We start from the raw sequence: 18,688 nt of genomic DNA on the forward strand, positions 1-18,688 counted from the left end.
TGCAAATACCTAAATACAAAAAAGGTTTTTTAGTGAGTACTACATGGGAAGAAAAAGGCTTAGGACTTTAGATAGCTTCTTGAAAATCAAAAACTAGTAGCATTTGATTACAAACAAGACATTCTTAAGCAATGCCATCATACTCACTCTGCAATTATATTCAAAATTTCACATTTTTTGTACACTGTATATAAATACACATCACAATGATGCAATTAGAATTAATACAGAATATATACAAAATGAACAAAGTTTAGATTTAGACCAAAAACTTAATTGCAATCTTTTGAAAAATAACTTGATTAGATATTATTTTATCTCTTATACTAATTTACATTTATACAAATTTTAATTAAACATACTAGATTCAGGTGCTAAGAATGTCTGCAGTATCTACATTTAAAGTTACTACACTATAATTTTATAAATCCAAATTTCAAAAGAAGGGTTCTTTAATAAATAATGGAATCCTCTTCTGGATTACTTAATTGCTATTACCTATATCTTGCATTTTCATATGAGTGTATATATACACTTAATACATACAACTAAGGAGTCCTTATAGGAAAGTAATGATCATAGACTAATAATTACTGAGGATTAAAGTACCTAACAGAATGCTTGAATACCAACATGTTTTTTTTCTTGTCATAAAATCTGGAGTATTATTTTTAAAAAGGCTCTTAATTTCACAGTTTTTAAATTACAGATAACGATTGAGGTTATTTTAGCAGTTATATAAAAACACAGATACCTTCAGCTTACCAAATCACTGGCTAAAAATAATAGCACATTAAAAATACCTTATAAAAACAAATCCCACTACAATTTTGAATGCTTTGTTAGGCAGTCCATTTGAGTAAAAAAGTAAGACTCATGTATTGGTTTGAAACTTTTTAGTTCCAAAGTCTACAAAGAGAACTATATTGATGAAAAGTCTTTCCCTAAACTCATCTGTTACAGCTTCTAAATTCCTTATTTCTCCATCCAAGCTAAATTTTATACTTGATAGTTATGTGAAGATCTATGTTACCACTACATAATGTTTAATTCTATTCACACATACCTCATTTTAACAATATCCAGTAATCACTTCAACAATTTATTATTTCAAATACATACCACCTCTGAAAGACACTGGAGAGATCCTTAAGCCTTTTGCCATTCCTCATTAAAGAAAAACTTCCCTCCTTTGAAAATCACTTAACTGTACCTTTGAAAATATAACTTCTTAATTTTAAAAATGTGCCTGAAGATTTCTTCCCCTTCAGATTTTCCAAAGTAAAAATAGCATATTCCAGAATTCACCCTAAAAAAGTTAATTTTTCTTAAAAAGATATTGTTTTTATAAATACATCATTAAAATATGTTCCATAATTTGTTTACATAGACATTCTATCTGTGTTTATTCTAAATCTAGAACCAAAGAATGACTTGGCAATACCAATGCTGCTTTGGTTGTTTCTACTGAACAAAGTCATACAACTCCATACTTTATAAATTATATTATAGAGATTTATAAATGTTCTTTTTCAATAGAATTAGAAGAATAGGACATCTGATTCTTAAGCACTTAAGGAAATTAAGAATCTATATACAGTAAAGAAAAAATTTTAAAAATAAAAATCCAATTTAGAAGGGGCATGGAATTAACTAAGATTTAAATTGTTCTCATTTCCTCATTTAAAATTTTTTCTCTTTCAATATAATTTCAGATTTTTTTTTAAAAAGGACTGAGTTATAACACAGTAATTGTACAGGTCCATTTATCAGTTTTGTGCAAGAATTAGCAATTCATGGTATGGGGATCACTTTTTGCTTTTCCTACAGAGTGATTGATTATGCACATCAGACATCATCCCAATTCCTCAAGAATCATCCACTCTGCTGCTGCCTTTGATTCTCTCTTCTTGTCTGCCTGCTCTGCCTTGATGTGAAGCCAATTCCTACTTCCTTAGTTATGAGCGTAATTTTCCTCCTCCATTATTCAAAGCCAGTGTTGGCCTAGTAAGCAAGTCTGAAATAATCTGAGAAGATAATTTAGTCTTCCTGCTGTTTGTTGCTGCACTCTTACTTTAGCTTCACCTGCCAAATGCATCCATGCCTTTCATTCTGGGCTTTCTTCAAAATTCTTACAGCCAACACATTTACATATTGAGGAACACATTATTTTTGCCTCATAGCACTCAGTAGGATTTAAGACATCCTGACATTGGCAATTACATCTCTTGCTATAAGATCAATATGCTTCTCCCCCTTTCCTTTCCCTATCTCAGGCTTAAAATCTTCTGTATTTCTGTCAAGGCATGCCTTTATTGCTTTTTTTTTTTTTGCCTTTCATTTTCATGTTCTAAATTGTTATAACAATTAGTACAACTGCAATCATTATAAAATTTGCCATTTACAAAGCAATCACAGTATAATTTCAAACAGTGATTTTGTACAATTACAGGGCTTTCTGGGCCAACTGGCAGATACCGATGGGATTATGCCATTGAATGGAAGACTTGCCTGGGTCTGGATACCAGATGTGCCAGAACATTAGAGCTGACTGCTATACACACATATGAAGACTGCTGTAGCTGAGTAATGTACTGAGTTGGAAGCACTGCATAACCCACAATCCCTGTTCCTGGAGCTGGTGCCAGGACAGTACCTGGCGGCAGGTTAGGGAGGTTGGGCTGGATCTGTGGCGGTGGGCTGGAAGGCATAATAAGTCATTGTTGTGGTTGGCTGTTAGTTACTATTTATGAAGCTGGATTGATGGATTTGGGGACAAATTGTTGGATAGCCTGAGCTTAGACAAATGGAACTGACATCTGCACTGAGATTGTATTGTATTGTATTGGCTTTGCTTCCTAAAGAGGCTTAATGCTTGTACTGGGATTCTGACTGTTTGGGTTAAGATACTGTTGTGGCAGTAACCAATCAGACATAATGAAACTTCCTTCCAGGTACTTGAGTCTGCTGGGCATTTGCCAGCATTTCCAGAGGGATTGGGAGCAGTTTACAGAGGAATACTTTAAAAAAAATATTTTAGTTGTAGTCAGACACAATACCTTTGTTTTTATTTATTTATTTTTTTAGTGCTGGAGGCTTGAACCCTGGGACCTATGTGTGCTAGGTGAGTGCTCTACCTGAGCCACAATCCCAGCCCCGGAATACTTGTCTTAAATTGTGATATGCTCACTCCTCCAACAGTGATGGTCTGAACAGCTGATTTCATTGCCTTATTTGGTGATTTCAAAGGTGAGATGATTATTTTATTTGGCATTTGCATTGTAGAATTAAAAGTTGATGCAATAACACCACTTTCAGATATTGTTATGGTCTCAGATGGAGTTCCAGGGGTAGTCTGTGAAAGAATCCTACCTGCAATGACTGATGTGATACTTGAATTGTCTGTCCTATAACTGCTTTACAATTAATTGGTTTTGCAAAGATCAACTTCATGATTACTGGACCACAGGTTGGTCCAGGCTTCTTAGCAATCTCATCTGGCACCACCTCTATGATCATTCTCCTGCGATACATGGATTCCTTGGAGAAAGACAGTTTGTTAAAGAAGTAAACCAAATGCCAGTTAACAAAGAATTAAATGAAAGCCACACTGTACACTTTAATTAAAACATTTGCATGTGGGTAAATCAATTATATTTTAATAGGCAATCAGTTTAAACCTTGAAAGTGGAAAGGGAAAGAAACAAATATTTAACTAGAATTTGTTAAACTATAAACCAACATTTATACCTACTGACATAGGCTTTGCATTGGTTACTTGTAGACTTGCTTTCTGTTTAATAACTAGTATTCTCATTATTTAGCATGCTACTTTTCCTTTATTTACCATTTTTCATCTTTACGTGTATTTTATTTTTTTATTTCTTTAATTTTTTTGTGGTTGTAGATGGACAACATGCCTTTATTTTATTTATCTTTATGTGGTGCTGAGACCGAACCCAGCATCTCACACGTGCTAGACAAGTGCTTTACCACTGAGTTACTGCCCCAGTTCCTTACATGTGTTTTCAAATTGCAGAACTATAGACTCACTGGACTTCCAACAGAGTAGTCTCCTCCTAAGTGCTCTCAGGTACAGGCTGAGTAATTTTAAAATGGAAAATTCAAAAGTACTAAATAAAGACACAGTGGTACAGCAATGATATAAGAGAAATTATAAATAATTAAATAGCATCTCTGTGTACTGGAATATTGAATGTGCTTTCTATTTTAAACTGCATGAGTCTACAAAATCCTTCCTATTATCACTTTGAAAAATTTACCATAAATTTAATTAAGCAAATGAAGTCACAAATGGAAGTTCAGTAATTTATTAAGACATTGGCCCTATTTTCTGGTTTTACTGTGTTTTTTTTTTTTTTTTTTTTTTTTATTAACCAGGTAAAACTCCCTTGTTTCTCAGATGTTGAACAATGAAGATTTAGTAATCTTAGCACTCTTCCACACTAACACATGTGGACCTGATTCAAGGAAAGACCTTATGTTTTATTTGCAAATTTGATTATTTTTAAAAAAAAGTTTAAACAAGGCAACAAAGGACTATGATCTACCACTTTCTAAATAATTCCTGTTTTAGAACAGGACAGCTCTTAAAATACTAATTAAATGCTATATTAATTTGCCCAAACACTCAGGAAAACATGTTTACTTCTAATTCACTGTAAGTAATAATTCTTCAAAGCACAGAATATGCTAAAATGGCTCATGCATAAATTTCCAAGTTAACAAATTCAAGTGGATGGATACTAATAATATAGTAGCTCCCTCCCATGTAGGCTACTTATGAGAATTAATAAATACAATCAAATACCACAAATAATTTCATATGAAGGGAATCAATAGTCAGGAAGAGGATGAACAACTTCTAGAAGGAAAAAAAGCAATGAGGGAGGACCTCCTTATTACTAAACACTGGAACATTTCTAAAATGTCAGATCGTTAAAATACAGCAGTTGACAATAACAGACATGCTTGTGTGACAGAATACTTAGTGCACAGTAACAGTGTGAGAATGGGAGTGAATTTACTGTACAAATTAAAAGGCATCACAGTAAATATAAAGAAGGGAATTATCAGTCATGAATAATGATGGGATTAATAATAATAATAATGATAATAATAATACTAATTTTCCCAGTGGCATAACTATTGGAAAAAATTAACTGAAAATACTAATCTCAATAACCCTCAAAACATATTTACCAAGATTTAAGACATAAATTAAAGATCATACAAGATTTACTAGGCTTATAAAAAACCAGTTAAGACAATGTTGTGGTGTAAACTAATCAAAAAAGTCAGTAAGAGTATAAGTTAGAGGTTATAGATTAGTAAAAAAATATAGATTATAGATATAAGATTTTTGACTCCATTTTGCTGCCTTCTATATATAAAAAAACTGTTACAAGAGCTGTTTCTGATAAACTGAAATGAAAGATGTCTTTTTTCAAAAATTGTTTTCCTGTACCCCACAGAATGTACCCAACTCAGGATATGGTGGTGGTCGTGGTGAGCTACATCTTGGGTTTGAGTATATTCATGGGTCTACATGACTTTAGAATAGATTATCAACCCCACTCAGCTGAAACTTAGGATATGGTTGTCCAACTCTTGTTCAGATCCAAGATGTGGTTAAGCTAACCTGATTTCTTTAGCCTCTGTAATTTGCTTGCTTGCATGATGCTGAGAAAAGCCCCTGAGGTTTTTTTTTTTTTTTTTTTTTTTTTTTTTTTTTTTTTTTTCCATATCCTTAAATTCCCAAGAGACAGGCCAGGAAATTGTGGTTCTCTCACAGAGCATCAGTCTCTATAGGTAGGAGACAGTCCCTGGCCAGGTAAATAAAGCTCTCTTTTGTTTGAATTAGAATTTAGCCTCTTTTCTGAGGCGGCTCTCCAAAACAATAAGAAAAAGTGTCTTTTTAAATCCAAACTGCTTGGCTGGCTATCTTATCTGTTTTCAGCTGGCTTTTTAACTAGTTCCTCCCTAATGTTACAGGAAAGAAAGACAAAAATCGATACCAAATATATAAGCTTTCTTTAAAAATTTTTTTTTGTTTTTTTGAGAATTTCACAGGTTTCCACATTATTATATCTGAACTGACTTGTATCTGAGCTAAAAGTATACTCTAATCTGATGAAAAAGTTAGTATTGTGGCTATTTAAGTTTTTTAATATTCTATGATAATTAATGCATTTTTCTGATAAATCTTATTTTATCTAACGCTAAAGGTTTTTACGTTCTTTGTCCAAAGGCCAATTTCTCCAGTTAACCCTAAAATACATTAAAAAAATTTCTTTTAATAAATGCTTAGGAGAATATAATCATGGTGATGATGTGAATAAATCTGATAACTATCAGGGACAAATAGTTAGCTATCTAAAACCTTTGATTTAAGTGTACATCATGGCTATTAGATTTTATACCTGGCATTTCCAATTATACAGGCCTGTCGTTTATATATTATGTACTTGGTATCAAACTGGCATTTAAACAAATTAGCACTCATGAATTAAAATTTAAACAAGTAAATGGAGCCAAATAATTCAATTCAAAAATCAATTAATTGAATAAAAATATAGATGTCTTTAAAATTCTAACTCACAAATTTTTCTAGATGGCCAGACAGTAAAATATTTATTTCTAAAAAATGTCTAAAATGTAATATAACATCCATTGCTTCAAAAATTTTTTAACAGAGAAGAGATAATTAATATTGCTAATCACATTTTCTGATGTTCTTATTTTATGATTAAAATAAGTAAATTAAATTTAAAATAATTGGGATAAATCATCATTGATATGGTTTCTTAAATAAATTAGAAATTACAACTGACGCCCAACTACTTCTCCTTTTTCTTTCCAATTGTTCAAGAAACGACAGAATCCTGCCTCAAATCTCTCCACAGCAAGCTGAATTAACCAACATCATCCTGGCACTGAGATTATTTTCTACTACTTTCAACATTGTTACAAATTCTTTATATGGCTAAACCTGTTCCTTATATTTCTGTAGCTGTGTTATCCCCTCTTTTGGATTCCAATTTACTATCTCTTTTTTTAACCTTTCAAACTTTTTCACATCATCATATATCCCCCATCTTCCTTGCTCATATGCACAGCCACACCAAAATTCCTGGACCTCTGACAGAGAATAATGCCCACACAGATATAGCTGTGAGATCCCTTTATCTTTTATTTTTAGATGCTGTAAAACCTCATGGATTTTTTTTCCATCAAAATGCACAATCACTAAAGAAGATTTTTCCATTTCTTCCCAACAAGCTTGTGCCATTATCATTAACTGTTCTCGTTGTACACCCTTCCTGGTCCCTATATGGGAATCTGAAAATCCATGAGGCCTACATTCTAATGCACTTTGGCAAATGCATGTTCCCCATTTCCCTCCTTTTCATCCTTACTTCTTTCTTCATATTTCCACTGATACTCATTCTGGGTTTACCTGGGCTACCACCTATTAATCTAAAAATGTATCTGCTTACATTTCTCCTTTATTACTCTGCTTTGCCACAATGGGCAAGCCTACATATTTAAAGCAGATAAGTCCCTGCATATATAACCTGTGCTTTTGCACAATTTTGTACTCATTGGAATATAATTTAACCTATGGAGTTCCCCTTTCTACAAAACAAGTCTTCATTGAATGAGCACATCATACCCTTAAGACATGCCTCTTAATACAAAAATAAAAAAGGGGACTTAGCTCAAAGCAGAATACAATTCTTAATTTTATGAAAATGGGCATAAAATAAAGGGTATAAGGAACAATGTGGACTGAGTCAACTTAAAATGTGGTTTTCAATTTCAAAAAGTTTTCCAGGAACTAGAATTTTTTTTATATTTGAAATCTACTGTTTACATAACATAGTTGTGTTTTCTTTTTTACTCTTAATATGCTTTAGTTATTCTTCTTTTATGGAAAATCTAGCTGATTTTTATTATCATCATCAATGCCAAACAAGACTTGAAATCAATTAAAATCTTTCATTAAGCATAAAGTTATTTTACATTTACTACAATCATAATAAGTACATTTAATTGTATCAAGGCACACGCTTTGTTTAGATTTTAAAATATCCCTGACTGCAAGATTATATATATAATATTCCAACTTTTGCTTATGTAATAGTAAATTAATGAAATTAAGTAACACTATCCAGAATAAAATAAAATGGAAATAATTTACTCATAAGATTCATATTTAAACCATCTTTATTTATAAAATATTATTCTAAGAATTGTAATTCTGTTAAGCTTCAATTGGAGCAAAAGTATAATCACTTGAATAAAAGCAGTTAGTTAAACTAAAAATAAGAGATATATTACTTTTGAAGACAGATAAAAACTATTGTCAGGTTTCTTGTTTCTTGTTGTGCTTATGGATGTTCAGTAGCAGGCTCATTTGAAGGTGGAATCAACCCTGAAGGGAACTCACTTGTACTTTCAGAAGGCAGGGGAGCGAGGAGGGGGAAATTCAGCTTTTGGGGGAAGATAATGAGGAAAACACCACAGTCCCATTGGGAATGGAGGGGGTGGTGGGCCCGGTGGAAAATATTCTCAAGATGTTCCATACATGTTTCTTGGAGGAGGTGGAGGAAAAAACGGTCCTCTTCTCATGAACTGACTCCTTGGATCCACTGGAAACATTGGACTTCTGATTGTAGAAGGATCTTTTCCTACAAGTTTAAATTCAAACTCATTTTCCGTTAAGTTTTGTCTGTCATGAGCATTTTGTTTCCTTAAATCATTGAGGTATCTTTCAGCACTCTGAGCTACCAACTCATTATCATGTGCTTTCTTCTCACAGTACATAATCAGCCCCTGATAAGAATGAATGGTTCTCTCCAATTCTTCAAGGTCTTTGACTTGTTTTCTATAGGTCTCCAGTTTTTCAGTTGCATGGCTGATCTTTTTCTCCATTTTGGAAAGTTCCTCTTCTCACTCTATCCAGTAGTTTTCCTCTCCTATTAATTTCCTTTGGAGTTTCATTACATTTTCTTGATGTAGTTCAATCATGACTTTGAGTTTCTGCTGATACTTAAATTGTGTATTTTTTGACTGCAAAGATGCTTGTTCTGTCTTAAGATTTTTAATATGTTCTATAAGGTCTTCCTTTGACTCAATTAATTCAGAAAATAAAGTAAAAATTTGATTTCTTTCTCCTTGTAAGGTTTTAAAAGAGGTCTTTAGATTAGCAGTATAAAACTGTTTCTTCAAAGTTCCTTTTGGCTAATCCTCTAAGTGAGCACCAACACTCTTCATTTCCAATTCCAAGTTACCATAATCTGTTAGGACTTCTCCAAACACAGAAGCCCAATCTTCCATCTGCAGTAAGTGTTCAGTCAGAGACTTAATGTGATTTTCTTTATCTCTTAGAACTTGTTCTACATGTACTTTGGAGTCTTCAAGTATTGCTTTCTGTTTATTAAGGCCATTCACTTTTTCTTTCCATACTTCAGCTTCATATAAAAGCTGTTTCTGACTTTCCTGAAGTTGAGAATTTTCATTCAAAGCTGCTTTTATTGCTACTGTAATTTCTTCTTCATTCATTTGAAATAGTCTCAAGGCTGTTTTAGCTTCCAGTATTTGTGAACTGAGGGATTCTGATTCATCTTCTAGGAACTTAATCCTTTTTGATATATCCACCATTAATTCATTCTGTTGAGACTGCTTAGTTTTCTCTTCTTTCACCTCTTTTTCTAGAAGGAGTATCTCATCCTCAAGTTTAGATATGGACCTATCCAGGTTTTCATATATTGCTTCCAAATTTTCTGCTTCTATTGACTTCTTCACCAAAATGGCATCCTTTAAAGATGACTCTAAGCCTTCATAGTGTTTTTGAACAAGGCTAACTTTTTCAAGTAGTTCACATTTTTCTTCAATTAGTCCAGAAAGTTTTAGAGCAAACTTTTCTTTACTTCTCATGTAACACCCGCTTCTCACAGACTGACTTCTCCACAAAAATAAGAGAACAACAAAAAATTCAATAGCTGTACATATCACCAACTCCCACAGCCAGCCATAAGGACTAGGGTGTGTTTCCATGTCTTCAGACAATGCACACCACAACCCTGCTTACTTCTTCCAGGACCACCCCCATGTAGGGATGAGGAGCAGCTGTTGCACCTTCATCACACTAAGGTTACTTTGGCTATTCCCTCCACAACTACACCACGCCTAGCCATTCCAAAACAGACTGTGGACACTCAGGCCTTTGGTCAAGAACAAACCTGCACCAGGCAACAGAGCAGACCATTGTGAACCAGCCAGTGGGGGGGGGAGGGGCTTTGGGCATGGGCATGGGGAACTCTGGTCATGGGCTCCTAGGGGCCTAGAACACTCACACTGCCTGTCAGGGAAGTTGTGGCCCCTTCACTATGCTGTGCATCCTGAAGCAGCACAGGTTCAAGCCTGTCCCAATCAAGCCAGAGAGGAGTCCTCTCCAGGTCACCCACCCAATGGTTTAGGCCAGGCCAAGGCAGAACTTATTATGTGCCATTCTATACACTCATAATATCACCCAGTTTGATGTAACTAAAATTCTAAAGCTAGTATGTCATATATTTATATTTATACCACTTGCCCTTTTGTTTCAGTGACTCATCCCTCCTGTCCCCTCTCTTTTTCCTTCCTTCCTTCCTTTCTACCACTAAGCTTCATTCCCAGCCCTGTAGACACTTTCTATAGAAGTAATATGAATTGTTTCTATAGGGAAAACTATCCTGTTAGACTATTTTAACAGTAATTTTAGAAGAGTTTCTAACATGGGCACAAACAGTTATGACAAGTTCCTTTTAAAAAGTACAGCATATGTAATGTTTCTAAAAAGAAGCTTAAAACTTCAGATGTTTTTCATGTCAGTTTTTCTAGATTACTATTTAAGAGTCTTCAAAATCTTTTTTCAGACGTTATTTTATTTTGACTTCTCATAGAATGTAAAAACTTCTAAGTAGGCTGGTCGTTACAAATGTATAGAAAACAAAAGAACATGATATGACTCTTTGAAATGGATTTAGCTTCTGAAGGTGAATTATGTTTTTGTTCAGATAAATAGTTTATTGCTTGATGTAAATAAAGGACATCCAAATTTTTTTCTTCCTAGTTATGCTTAATTGTTAATAAGCCAGATTTAATGTTTGAAGAAAAGAGCTCACTAGAAATCACTGCTTTTCTAAATATCTCTAAATACATGAGAAGTTCAAAGGCATTATGCCACCATGTATAATTAGAATGATTATAATTCTATGGCCAGAGCTGTATCAATGTTAACTAAAACACATCCTGTTCGATAGAGTATGAAAGTTTAGAAACTTTTTGACAAATATAATTATGTGAGGTTAAGAATGTTAATTAGTTTGAGTATTTCACAATGTGTCAATCAAATTTTCAACTGGGCATGGTATCACACACCTGTAATCCTAGTCACTTAGGAGGCAGAGGCAAGAGTATCACAAGTTCAAGGGCAGCCTCAGCAATTCAGCCAGGCCCTAAGCAATTTAGCCCCTGCCTCAAAACAAAACAAAACAAAACAAACAAAAAAATCCCCAAGCCCTTCAGGGGACATTTCAGATTCAAACCATAAAACCATGTGTTATCTTCTACCACCTTATGACCCAGTAGGACTCAGCAGATGCCAGTGCCATGCTCTTGAACTTCCAGAGCTGTGAGATAAAGAAATGTCTTTTCTCTATAATTTACCAAGGGCGGTATTCAATTATAGCAACACAAATCATACTAAGTTTCAGAGAGATTACTGGTCAAGGCATACCACCAAAAAGCAACAGATCTGGGACTCAAACCAATTGTCTTCAGTTCCAAACCCCAATAGAAGCAGTTAGCCATTAAGTAAAACTCACAAAAACCAGGCTGCAGATTCCTCTTTACTTTCCAGAGCTGTTTCTGTTTGGACGTAAAAGTCACAAAATGAGAGTAGCTTCTTTGCATCTACTGCAGCTGTATCAAGCTACTTACTTTCAAATCAACTTCCTGAGCCCTTTCCTCATCTGACCAGCGTCAATAACACTTTAGTAATAGTTATAATAATATTCACTAATAGAGTTATTCTCATCATTAAACAGACAGAAGAGACAACAAATGCTGTTCCATTCCTTCCCACTCTCCTTTTCCCATTTTTAAATAGGGGAAAATCATTTAAAAATCATTTTTCTTTGAAGGATTATTGGATTTTGAAACGGCAAAGAAACTTTGATAGCATATCAAATAGTAATAAGATATTAAACCACACCCAGCTAAAAAGTGAAATCTGGGAAATTACCTTTGAGGCTTTCCACTCTGCGACATGGGCACCTGGTATAACCACTTATTTAAATGTGAGAAAGTTTTGCACCATTCATGTCATCATTCTCTAGATCACCAGAGATGATGATGACACATGCAGTACCCCATGTGCTTCTGAAACATTTCCAAAGTTCAGAAACAGCTATCCATGCACTTTCCCACAACTTGTAATTTCATTTCCTACCAAAATTCTAGTACTGAACAATTTTTCTTTGGAAAATGCAAGCATTGTGTTGTAGGGAATCAGTAGCGTCCTATATTTAAAAAATTGTAACCTGGGTGTGATGGTGTGTGCCTCTAATCCCAGCAGCTCAGAAGGCTAAAATAGAAGGATTGTGAGTTGAAAGCCAGCTTCAGAAAAAAGCAAGGTGCTGAGCAACTCAGTGAGACCCTGTCTCTAAATAAAATACAAATTAGGGCTGGGAATGTGGCTTGGTGGTTAAGTGCCCTTGAGTTCAATTCCTGGTACCCCCCTTCCAAAAAAAAGATTAATGTTTCCTTTCAGACACATGTTATCCTAAGAAATGGGAATCTTCATTTCAGAGAAGCTACTGTGCATATTTATTAACTGAGAGATGCCAATTTGCTTGACAAAAGGATTCACTATCATAGTACCATAAGGAGTTTTAAGGAGACAACAGAAGACTCAAGGAGAGATGATATGGGTATCTAGGGAGTCTGAAAGATGATTCTTAGGAGTCCCAGCAGCATCCATGGATCAAATATAACCAGTAAATGCTCTCATGATTAAAATGATTGTTACAATGGAAAATAACTATCCCTCTTGGTAAACATCACTGGACCTCCCTAGGGGTCCTCCACAAACACCACACAAATTACTCAGACCACCCAACCTCCAGAACTGTGGCTGGGAGCCACTTTTATTCACTGGTACTTATGCCAAAGCAGTTGGAAAATATTTTGAATATCACTCCTGGGTATCATCAAAACTGCTTAAATAAGAATCTTTCTCACCCCTAAAATCTTTTATACACTTTTCCTTGAGCTATTTGAAGTGTTTTCTTCCTAAGAAATACTAGCATCTGAAAGTAAGATCCAGCTCCGTAAAATACAACTCTTTCCTATAGTAGATTTTCATCAAATTATGCACGTTAAAATTTAATTTAGAATTCATTCACCACCTGATTAAAGTCCTAAGCTGTGATGCTAAAATTTTTTAAACTGTAGAGCTATAAGATTTGTACATGGATGGTGCAAAACTATATGTTACAACACAATTAATCATTCAGTTTTTGGAACCATGTATTATTAATCTCTTTTCTGATCTCAACTAGAATAATAATTCAACAATAATAGCAATACACAGATAATTATTGAAAAAAGAAAAATTTTGGTTCTATTCCTGGAAATACTCTGTTTATTAAAGTACACAATAGTGCAGCACTTAAAATGCCCCTAAAAAATTTAGAGAAGACACAAAAAGGTGACCATTTATCCTCCTGCTTAACTCTAAATTGTATGAATTGGTTAGGACTAGCCCAGTAAATAAGAGCATATCTCATGGAAAATAATTAAAATACCAGATAGACTTTTGAGGGAAAATATCTATATTTGAAGAAAGAAATATGCACAAAACAATTGGTTAAAACAGGAACAGTTGGAGCTCTGAAGACACAGGGAGGCACACAGATGCCCAAGAAAGGCTGTTTCCATGAGCACAAGAGACAGCCACACAGATCACATTGCACTTGGATTTCTTTATTCAAATTAAAGATATGATGGGGTGCTGGGTAAAGCAGAAGGTCAACCCAAAGGGAGTCACAGGTGAAAGACATTGACTTATCTCTGTAAACAAGATTTCCAATACCTGTAAGAGCCACCATCCCACAGCAGCTGAGCACACTAAAATACTCCAGTCTAAAGTGTACTTGCCCCTTCCAACTTCTCCATTATGTTAGCCAGCATCTCCTGCAGGGTTCTCACCAAGAGGAACTGCTCTAGCAGAAAGGTGCAGATGGACAGGTCCTGGGGGACATTCTGCAAGGAAAGAGGGAGAGCCATAAGTATGTTACCAGTGTCAAGCATCCAGGCCCCATGTACCTTGGTGTCCTCCAGCTGCTGTCACAGAAAGAGTGATGGTGCTTGCTCGAGCTGCACTGTCAGCTGCCCATCACCACTAGACACTGTCATTACTGCTCTTGTTTGATACACTCTTAAACTCTGGGTAACAATAGCTGCCATGGCTGGAGTGTATATCCTGACACACACTGCACTGGAGCTTTGTCTGTAGTTCCTGTTGTTCTCTATAACAGGGACTATTACTACCACCAGAGAATAAGAAAACAAAGAAGTTAGGTCACTTTTCTAGAGTAACACAGTCACAAAATAATCAAGCCAGGCTTGAAAGTTGGATTATTCAAACTCTTACACATTGATTTCAAACCGGTAGCATTCTGTTGATTTAAAAAATAACATTTAAGGCTGGTAAAGTGGGAGGAAGTGGCATATTTTATGTGTGTGCATGTGAGGGGTGGTAGCATAGAGGGGTCTTGGGGAAACTGTGGCATCAGAGACAGAGCTAACAGTGGCCAAGGCTGGGCTGCACAAGGGACCACAAACAAAGAGGAGCAGCCAAGGTGCAAGAGCAAAGTCAGAAATGGATGTTACACCAATCATTTTAAGAGCTTCACACAACTATGAACATTTCTGAAGATTCTTTCTCAGTACAGTAGATCAAGATGGATGAATCTGCCTTCTTGGATCTTTTGGAGTGTCCTGTGTGTCTAGAACACCTGGATGCTTCTTCAAAAGACTTATCTTGCCAGCACAAGATTTGCAAATGATGTTTGCTGGGGATCTTAGGTTCCCTCAGTTGTTCTGAGTGGACCCTTGTTGGCTTGGGTGTCGAGGAGCTTCCCAGTAACATCCTGCTGGTCAGGCTTCTGGATAGCATCAAGCAGAGAAACCTATCCCTGGTGGTGGCAGTGAGACCAATTGCACAAATGCATTCATGGCTCAGGGCAGCACTATGACTACTTGTAGCACAAAAGATCTACAGGGTTCCCAGTGTGGACAGCAGCCTTGGGTACAAGCCTGTAGCCCTCCAGTGAGGGGTACACCTCAGTTACCATGTGCCAAAGCATTATATAACTATGAGGAAAAGGAACCTGATGACTTTATTTTTTTATTTTTATTTTTTTTAATTTTTTAACATCTTTTTTTATTATTGGTTGTTCAAAACATTACATAGCTCTTGACATATCATATTTCGTACATTTGATTCAAGTGGGTTATGAACTCCCATTTTTACCCCGTACACAGATTGCAGAATCACATCAGTTACACTTCCATTGATTTACATATTGCCATACTAGTGACTGTTGTATTCTGCTACCTTTCCTATCCTCTACTATCCCCCTCCCCCTTCCCCTTCCATCTTCTCTCTCTACCCCATCTACTGTAATTCATTTCTCTCCCTTGTTTTTTCCCCTTTCCCCTCATATCCTCTTATATGTAATTTTGTATAACAATGAGGGTCTCCTTCCATTTCCATGCAATTTCCCTTTTCTCTCCCTTTCCCTCCCACCTCTCATCCCTGTTTAATGTTAATCTTTTTCTCATGCTCTTTCTCCCTGCTCTGTTCTTAGTTGCTCTCCTTATATCAAATAAGACATTTGGCATTTGTTTTTTAGGGATTGGCTAGCTTCACTTAGCATAATCTGCTCTAATGCCATCTATTTCTCTGCAAATGCCATGATTTTGTCATTTTTTAGTGCTGAGTAATACTCCATTATGTATAAATGCCACATTTTTTAATCCATTCATCCATTGAAGGGCATCTAGGTTGGTTCCACAGTCTAGCTATTGTGAATTGTGCTGCTATGAACATCAATGTAGCAGTATCCCTATAGTATGCTCTTTTAAGGTCTTCAGGGAATAGTCTGAGAAGTGCAATAGCTGGGTCAAATGGTTGGAACCTGATGACTTTAAGTTCACCAAAATGGCATCATCATTTTGCAACAAGTTGATGAAAACTGGTAACAGGGGGAAGTCAGCAGGATCCATGGCTCTTCCCCACCAACATTTAGAAGATTATTCAACTATTACCCCAACCCCCACCTCAGTGCAAAGCACTTTATGACTTTGAAGTAAAAGACAAGGAAGTGGACAAAGATTGCCTTCTGTTTGCAAAGGATGTTTTTCTGACTATGATCCACAGAGTGGATGAAAACTGGGCTGAAGGAATGTTGCAGACAAAGTAGGAATATTTCCTATTTCCCACACTGAGTTTAACTCAGCTGGTAAACAGCTGATGGAATGGGACAAGCCTCCCATGCCAGGAGTTGATGCTGGAGAATGTTCCTCAGCAACAGCCCAGAGCAGCACTGTCCCAAAGCTCTCTGACACCAAGGAGAACACCAAAAAGTGGCACTCCTTTTCTTTGCTCACCATGGCAAACAAGTCTTCCCAGGCAACCCAGAACTGCCACTCCATGGAGATCAGCCCTCTTGTCCTCATCAGCACCAGCAACCCCATAGCTTTTGGGAGGATCAGTGAAATGTCTGGGCTTCCTGCAGTGTCCTTTCTCAAGTTCATATGAGTACCACTGAGTTAACAGTGATCTCATTCCCAAGCAGCTCAGCGACAACTGGCTCCTCATTCACTTTCCCATTGGATGTCCCCTACCCAGCTGCCCTTGGAACTATGAATCCTTCCCTTCCATCACCCCATCTCCCGGCTGCTATTGTCCTCACCTTCACACCACCAGGTGCTACTGCTTCTGTTGCTGCCGCTGAAATGGGGCCCAGACCCATGGCAGGATCCACTGTACAGATTGCACATTTTTGGATTCAGACTCACCCCAGTGTGTATGTGGCATCCACCAATACACTCCCAGAAAGAAGATGAGCTAGAACTGGGAATAGGGGAGATGTTTTTAGGAATATCAATGCATACCACTGAGATTGGGGTTTTCCTTGGCAATTACATGGCATCTGTCACAAGGAGAGTGACAAATGCTACCCAAGTTAAAGTTTCTATGTCTACTGTGGGTCAGACAAGTTAGGAGATGACAAAGGTCAGTCTTTTCACTGCAGGAGGGCCTGTCCAGAAGCTCCAGAGAAATGGTGTGGCTGAGACACCCAGAGTTGTCCCTATAGCTGTAGTGTCAGCAGCTCACAACCAAATAAGTCCTTAGACTAAGGTCTTATTGCATATGCCTGGGCAGATGACAGTCAATCAGGCCCGCAATGCAGTGAGGGCAATTGAAGCACATAATCAAGAATACCCCACAGCAGCACTGATGCCCATCCAGGTACAGACTGCTACCTGCATCTGTGGGCCTGCCCCACCATTTGCTGGCCTCCCCACAGTGTCTGCCACCAATGGCAGGCTCTGCTACCCATGCTGCTGCTGCCAGTTTCAAGCTGGTGCCTCCCTGGCCTGTGCTTCAGCCACTTCGTTGACCTCCCCAAGTATCAATGCTGCCTCTCATGAAACCAAGCCCAGTGGCCAGACAGTGACTTCCCACAACTCCAGATGGTTCTTCATCAGCTCATGGGAGCAGTTCAGCAAGCAAACTGGACAAGGACAGTAAAATAGAAAAACAGGGTTTACTGAAGTTGCTTTTTGGTGCCTCCACCAAATGGAAGCCCCAAGTATCCCCTTTAGTGTTTCTGAAGTGGAAGTGGGGCTAAGTGGTGGCAAGTTGCCCCTAGGGCAGGCCATGGGTCCTGAGATACCACTTGGGGAAGGCCATGGCAGGGCCAGCTCCTGCCCCATGGACGGAAATGACCCAGCCATTCCAGCACCTGCAGGAATAGTCCTGAACCAAGAAGCTTTCCATCTGAAGATTAGTTCCCTGGACTTTGCAGTCCCCATTGCTCCACCTCCTCATCAGGCATGTTCCTCGCTGGGTCCTGTCATGAATGAGTCTAGCCTGTTGTTTGCAAAAGGCACTAGGTGGAAGTTTCCTATCCTCCCCAGAGTAAGGCAGAACTTGAGAACTTAAAGGAGATATTATGTTTGTTCATAAAAAGTGAGAGGATGGCCAGTTCAAAGGCACATTAAAACACAATATAAAAACTGGGCTTTTCCCAGGAGACTTTGTGGAAAACATCAGAGGACACAAGCACTGGGAAGACTTAAAATCACATCACACAAATGAAGAGCACAAAGCATTCTGATGGAAAGAGCACATGTGTGTACTTCCAGAAGGTCAGGAGCTCACCAAAGCGTTGGTGTGTGGCTCCTGAGCCTCAGCACAGCCACACCAGCCAGCAGAGCAAAGCAGGTGTCCCACTCAGTTGGGATCGTAAGGTGTGTCTTGTGCTGAGCAATAACCCCCTTTTTTGATGAATAACGAAATGGACAATTATCACTGAAATGGACA

At 37.0% G+C, this 18,688-nt stretch overlaps 3 pseudogenes; 1 reads left to right on the forward strand and 2 right to left on the reverse strand.

Moving 5' to 3' along the window:
* Window positions 1-1,786: 1,786 nt before the first annotated feature.
* On the reverse strand, window positions 1,787-3,534 carry LOC113196301 (protein lin-54 homolog pseudogene; annotated as a pseudogene).
* Window positions 3,535-8,595: 5,061 nt separating this feature from the next.
* LOC113196302 (melanoma inhibitory activity protein 2-like) lies at window positions 8,596-14,538 on the reverse strand (annotated as a pseudogene).
* A 497-nt stretch (window positions 14,539-15,035) lies between these two features.
* LOC144257001 (E3 ubiquitin-protein ligase SH3RF1 pseudogene) lies at window positions 15,036-18,482 on the forward strand (annotated as a pseudogene).
* The last annotated feature ends 206 nt before the right edge of the window (window positions 18,483-18,688 follow it).

This window comes from Urocitellus parryii, chromosome 9, assembly GCF_045843805.1.
Source record: "Urocitellus parryii isolate mUroPar1 chromosome 9, mUroPar1.hap1, whole genome shotgun sequence".
NCBI classification, from domain to species: Eukaryota; Metazoa; Chordata; class Mammalia; order Rodentia; family Sciuridae; genus Urocitellus; species Urocitellus parryii.